This window comes from Aegilops tauschii, chromosome 1 (assembly GCF_002575655.3).
Source record: "Aegilops tauschii subsp. strangulata cultivar AL8/78 chromosome 1, Aet v6.0, whole genome shotgun sequence".
Lineage (NCBI taxonomy): Eukaryota > Viridiplantae > Streptophyta > Magnoliopsida > Poales > Poaceae > Aegilops > Aegilops tauschii.
In genome coordinates, this window is record NC_053035.3 from 453,391,653 (window position 1) to 453,398,790 (window position 7,138).

A 7,138-nucleotide genomic window follows, 5' to 3' on the forward strand; every position below is an offset into this window, starting at 1 on the left:
AACAGATGACACCTAACAATGTCTGAAATCAAACTTTTCAACTTTTGCTATTAATATGTAAAACACACTTTTTATTAGGAACATGTAAAAACACAAGTAAATCAATATCATTTTTTTCATCATGGAATTTTCTAATAGTACCATGAAAACCTTGACATATTCATAAAAAAGTAACTTCCTAAGTTTTGTACCAGTGAACGTGTTAAAATGTAAAAGGACTAGCACTAGATAGAAAGAAGAAAGAACAAATTACTGTATATAGATGTACCTTCCGACCCTCTTAGGGTTTGCGTGCATAATTTCAGCCAGACACTTCTCCCTGGTAATCTTCGTGATCTCACTTTCTGTGAATGACCCATCTGCAATCCACCACAAGGGGATCATTGGCATCATTCTCGAACCTGCAACTTTTCGTGTTGTCGTTCCAAGAGCGATGGCTGCTGCTTCGAACACCCGGTCCTCCCCATGCTGGCACAATAGAAGGCATCAGCGGGTTGCTTTGATAAAGTAATGACTGATTCTGCATCTAGTTCGATGAGCTACCAGTGTTGAAGGCCGAGAAAAATAATACATATGGCTCCACATACTGATTCGGAAACAAATGACACCTAACAATGTCTGCAGTCAAACTTTTCAACTTTTGCTATTAATATGTAAAAAAAATTATTAGGAATATGTAAAAAAACACAAGTAAATCAATATTACTTTTGTAACCATTCTAATAGTACCATGGAAGCCTACATATATTCATAGAAAATAGTAACTTCCTAAGTTTTGAACCAGAGACCATGTTAAAATCTAAAAGGACTAGCACTATATAGAAACAAGAAAGAACAAATTACTGCATATATATATACCTTATGACGCTCGTAGGGTTTGTGTGCACAATCTCAGTCAGACGCTTCTCCCTGGTGATCTTCTTGATCACATTTCTATCAACGACCCATCCACAATCCACCACAAGGGGATCACTGGCGTCATTCTCGAACTTGCGGCTTTTGGAGTTACCGTTCCAAGGACGATGACTGCTGCTTCTCGTACCCGGTCCTCCCCATCACGTCGCGACAGAAGGCATCAGCGGGTTTCTTTGATAAAGTAATGGTTGGTTCCGCATCCAGTTCGATGAGCTACCGCTATTGAAGGCCGAGAAAAATAATTTGTATGGCTCCACTACTGATTTAAAAACAGATGACACCTAACAATGTCCGAAATCAAACTTTTCAACTTTTGGTATTAATATGCAAAAAAATACATTTTTATTAGGAATATGTGAAAAACACAAGTAAATCAACATTACTTTTTTCGTAATGGAATTTCTAATAGTACCATGGAAACCTACATATATTCATAAGAAAATAACTTATTAAGTTTTGTACCGGAAAACGTGTTAAAATATAAAAGGACTAGCACACGATAGAAAGAAGAAAGAACAAATTACTGCATATATATGTACCTTCAGACCCTCTTAGGTTTGTGTGCACAATTTCAGCCAGACGCTTCTTCTTGGTGATCTCCTTGATCCCACATTTTGTGAATAACCCATCTGCAATCCACCACAAGGGGATCACTAGCGTCATTCTCGAACCTGTGGCTTTTGGTGTTACTGTTCCAAGGGCGATGGTTGCTGCTTCCAGCTGTTGGAAATATTGTAACGTGCGTGGTAGCCTTGAGCTCACGTATAGAATCAGGAGAGTAGTTAGAGAGTTCTTTTTATCTTTCTATCCTTCTTCTCTCCCATGTAATCCTCCTCCACGGTTGGAGTTCCTCAACCGCACCATGTATCCTACAACAATCAATAAATACCTCGAGGTCCTCTGTGCATAGAGGTTGAGACGCTTTACCAAATCAAACATGGTATTCAAAGCCATCTTCTTCCTCCACATCTAGATCTCCTCCCGATTAAACACAGCCGCCACAAAAACTCCCTCCTGATCAAACCAGCCGCCACAGAAACTCTCTCCTGATCCCCGATCAAAACCGAGTCTCCATCCATGTCTTCCTCCTCCAGCTCGGCCTCCTTCTCTGGCCTAAACAACAACACCAGCGAACCCCTTAGCCGCACCAACTACATCCTATGGCGTGCCCAAGCTCGCTCTCAGATCATGGGATCAGGTCTCTACGGGTATCTCGATCAAACCATTGCCGAACCTCCAAAGACAATCACGTCCAAAAATTCAGAAGGGAAAGATCAGATCGGTCCTAACCCCGCCTATACCCCTTGGTTGATCCAAGACTAGAAGATTGTAGCCTATCTGCTGTGAAATCTTTCCAAAGAAATCCTAGTGCAGGTTGCTTCGATGGAGACATCGTCTGCGATCTGGACTGCCCTCTCAAATATGTTTGCTGCCCAGTCCAAGTCTCGAGTCAATAACATCTGAATCTCTCTGTCCAATGCCCATAAAGGTTGTCAATCTGCTGCTACGTATTTTGGTTATATGAGATCTCTTTCGGATGAACTTGCAGCCGCAGGAAAACCCATCGGAGAACCGGAGCTACTATCCTTCATCATCGCGGGGCTGGACATGGACTATCAGTCCATCATCTCGGCCCTGGATGTCTGCGTCGAGCCTGTCTCTGTTGATGAGCTGTTCGCAATGGTGCCGAATTTTGACCAGTGGGTCGAGCTCTTCCATGGCTCCGGTGCGGGTGGCTTCAAATCCTCGGCCAACATGGCTGCGAGGAACCACGGCGGCGGCGGCAAAGGCAACAACCATGGCCCACCCAAACCCACTAATGGTGGTGGTGGTGGGTATCACGGTGGTGGTGGTGGCAGCAACGGCGGTGGCGGCTACCACAACCCCAACTACAACAAAGGCGGCAATGGCGGTGGCCGCGGTCACTACTACAACAACAATGACCAAGGGCGCTCCTTCTACAACAACAACCAGGGGCGCCAAGGTGGCTACGGCGGTGGCTACCGCGGTGGCTATGGCGGCGGCAACAACTTTCAAGGTTATGATGAGTATGAGGGAAAATGTCAAATTTGTAAAAAAACTAACCACATAGCAAAAGATTGTCGTTGGCGCTATGAAGAAAATTCACAGAAAAAAAAGTTGCAGCCGCCGCCGATGTGTCCTATGGTGTGGACACTAACTGGTATGCCGATACCGGTGCCAATGAACACATCACCCCTGACATGGAAAGGTTGACCATGCACGAGCAGTACCATGGCCATGATCAAGTCAACACCGCAGCAAACAGTCAAGGTATGATGATAAGTCACGTTGGTCAATCTACTATTAAAACCCCTCACCGTGATATTCGTCTCAATGATGTCCTACTTGTTCCTCATGCATCAAAAAATCTTGCTTCTGTTCATAGAATCACTCTTGATAATGGTGTCTTCATAGAATTTCATCTGTTTTTCTTTTTGATCAAGGATCAGGCAACGCGGAAGGTCCTCTATCGCGGTAAATGTGTGGATGGCCTCTACCCATTAATTCCTACACTTTGCAAGTTCAATAAACAAGCTTTGGAGCCATTAGAGTTTCTTCAGAGAGGTGGCACAATCGCTTAGGCCATCCGTCTTTTTCCATTGTTTCTCAAATTCTTAGCAAGAATAAACTCCCATTTGTTGGTGAGCGCAATTGTGAAACTATTTGTGATTCATGCTAGCGTGCAAAAAGTCATCAATTACCATATCCTATTTCTACTAGTGTGTCTGTTAAACCTTTGCAATTGATCTTTTCTGATGTGTGGGGTCCTGCACCCTCTTCCGTTGGTAGACACACTTATTATGTGAGCTTCATTGATGACTATAGTAAATACACGTGGATTTATCTCCTTAAGAAGCCTTCCGATGTCTTTCAAGTTTTCCATAGTTTCCAAGCTCTTGTTGAGAGAAAATTTGATTGTAACATTATAGCCATGCAGTCAGACTGGGGTGGTGAGTACGAGAAACTCAACTCGTTTTTCCAAAAGATAGGCATCTCTCACCACGTCTCTTGTCCACACGCTCATCAACAAAACGGTAGTGCCGAACGTAAGCATCGACATATTGTTGAAGTAGGCCTTGCACTACTTGCTGCTGCATCCATGCCACTAAAGTTTTGGGATGGAGCTTTCTTAACTGTCGTTCATCTCATTAATATCTTGCCCAGCCATGTCATCAACAATGAAAAACCCACAGAACGCCTTCTTCATATCAAACCAGACTATGCTCCTCTTCGTGTCTGTGGTTGTGCGTGTTGGCCAAATCTCCGTCCTTACAACAATCGCAAACTTATGTTTCGCTCCAAGCAGTGTGTCTTTATTGGCTACAGCGCTCAACACAAAGGAGTTAAGTGTCTAGATATCACTACTGGACGAGTCTACATCTCCAGAGATGTTGTTTTTGATGAGATTCAATTTCCTTTTGAAAAACTTCACCCCAATGCCGGTGCCCTTCTTCGTCAAGAAATCCTTCTCTTGCCATCATCTCTTTCTGGTCTTGATCATGAGGGTGGAAATAGTAGTTCTGACTTATTTGTGAATACTCATCATACTATGCCTGAGTCTACTGCTGCACGAACAATTATTCATGGTGAAAACAGGCTACAAAATGGTGAACCGGATGGTCATTTTATGTGCCACCCTCTAGGAGACAACACAAACCGAGGAGGATCTGCCTCGCTGCAGACGGCAGCGCAATCTGCTTCGAGATCCATCTCTGGAGTTCCTGCCGTTGGGCTCGCCTCGTCTCCTGTGTTCTCGCTCGATGACCCCAGCAGCGACAGCGACGTCGCCTCACCCGCCTCGCCCGGGCCCACCCCCACTCCTGATCGTGGGAGGACGCGTTCGCCCGCCTCGCCCGGGCCCGCCGCTGTCTCCCCCATGCGTTCCCCTGCTCGGGTCGCTCCGACCGTTTTCGCCTCGGGATCAGGTGCGGCTGCCCCTGGCGCCGAAGCTGCGGGGGGATTGGTTGCCCCTACTGGATCTTCTGCGCAAGACCTCCCTGCGGTCATTCCTGCAGAACCACGTACACGTCTACATAGGGGAGTTTTGACCAGGATTAATTATATTTTTTTTGCAAAATATGGTTTATCTTGCATGGCAGGTGAACCTAAAAATCTAATGGATGCACTTGGTGATGATAGGTGGAAAACAGCCATGAATGATGAATTTGTGGCTTTACAGAGGAATAAAACTTGGCACTTGGTTCCTCCCCAACAAGGCAGAAACCTAATTGATTGCAAATGGGTGTATCGCATTAAAAGAAAGTGAGATGGCACTATAGATCGCTACAAGGCCAGACTTGTGGCAAAAGGTTTCAAGCAAAGGTATGGGCAAGATTATGAGGACACTTTTAGTCCCGTTGTTAAAGTTGCAACCATTCGTCTTGTGCTGTCAATTGCCGTGTCTAGGGGATGGATCCTTAGACAGCTAGATGTACAAAACGCGTTTCTTCATGGTGTTCTGGAAGAAGATGTGTATATGAAACAACCTCCTGGGTTTGAGGAGAAAAACAAGCCGTTCCATATATGCAAACTTGATAAAGCCTTGTATGGTCTAAAGCAAGCCCCAAGAGCGTGGTACTCAAGGCTCAGTATGAAGCTTCAAGCACTTGGGTTTGCTCCTTCAAAATCTGACACCTCACTGTTTATGTTCACTAAGCCACAAATATCCATGTTTGTTCTCATATACGTTGATGACATAATTGTTACTAGCTCCTCCAATGATGCAGTGACAAAGTTGCTTAAGAATTTGGGTTCTGAGTTTGCTCTCAAGGATTTGGGAGATTTACATTTCTTTCTGGGTATTGAGGTTCAAAAGAATGGTGATAGTCTTCATCTATCTCAAGCTAAATATGCAACTGAGTTGTTGAACAGAATTGGCATGCAAAACTGTAAACCATCACCAACACCATTATCCAGTTCAGAACCTTTATCTTTGACAACAGGAGAACTTCTGGACAAAGAGGACATCACTAGTTACAGAAGCATCGTTGGTGGTCTTCAGTAGTTGACTCGTACACGACCGGATATTTCCTTCGCAGTTAACAAAGTTTGTCAATTTCTTCATGCACCAACTACCGCTCATTGGACAGCAGCTAAAAGAATCTTGAGGTATGTGAAGAATACAATGACTGTTGGTCTCACATTTAGAAAATCATCATCTACTCTTATAAGTGCATTTTCCGATGCGGATTGGGCTGGCTGCTTGGATGATAGAAGGTCTACTGGTGGGTTCGCCATTTTTTATGGGCCTAATTTAATTTCTTGGTGTGCAAAGAAACAAGCAACTGTATCTAGGTCAAGTACTGAAGCAGAGTATAAAGCATTAGCCAATGCCACGGCGGAAGTCATTTGGGTTCAGTCTATGTTGAAAGAACTTGGAATTTCAGAAGTTCATCCTCCATGTCTCTGGTGTGATAATCTTGGTGCAACTTATTTGTCTGCTAATCCAGTTTTTCATGCCAGGACTAAGCATATTGAGATAGATTTTCACTTTGTCAGAGAACGAGTTGCAAATAAATAGTTAGAGGTCAGATTTATTCCTTCAAGGGATCAGCTTGCAGATGGTTTTACAAAGGCATTACCCACAAGTGGTTTTGAAGAATTTAGACGTAATCTCAACTTAGTGGCGTTGTGATTAAGGGGGAGTGTTGGAAATATTGTAACGTGCGTGGTAGCCTTGAGCTTCACGTATAGAATCAGGAGAGTAGTTAGAGAGTTCTTTTTATCCTTCTATCCTTTCTTCTCTCCCATGTAATCCTCCTCCACGGTTGGAGTTACTCAACCGCACCATGTATCCTACAACAATCAATAAATACCTCGCGGGCCTCTGTGTATAGAGGTTGAGAAACTTTACCAAATCAAACACCAGCACCCGGTCCTCCCCATCCCGACACGACAGAAGGCATCGGCGGGTTGTTTGATAAAGTAATGTCTGGTTCTACATCCAGTTAGATGAGCTACCGCTGTTGAAGGCCGAGAAAAATAATACATATGGCTCCACATACTGATTCGGAAACAAATGACACCTAACAATGTCTGAACTCAAACTTTTCAAGTTTGGCTATTAATATGTAAAAACACATTTTATTAGGGATATGTAAAAAACACAAGTAAATCAATATTACCTTTTTCATCATGGAATTTTCTAATAGTACCATGGAAACATACATATATTCATAAAAAAGAGTAACTTCCAAAGTTTT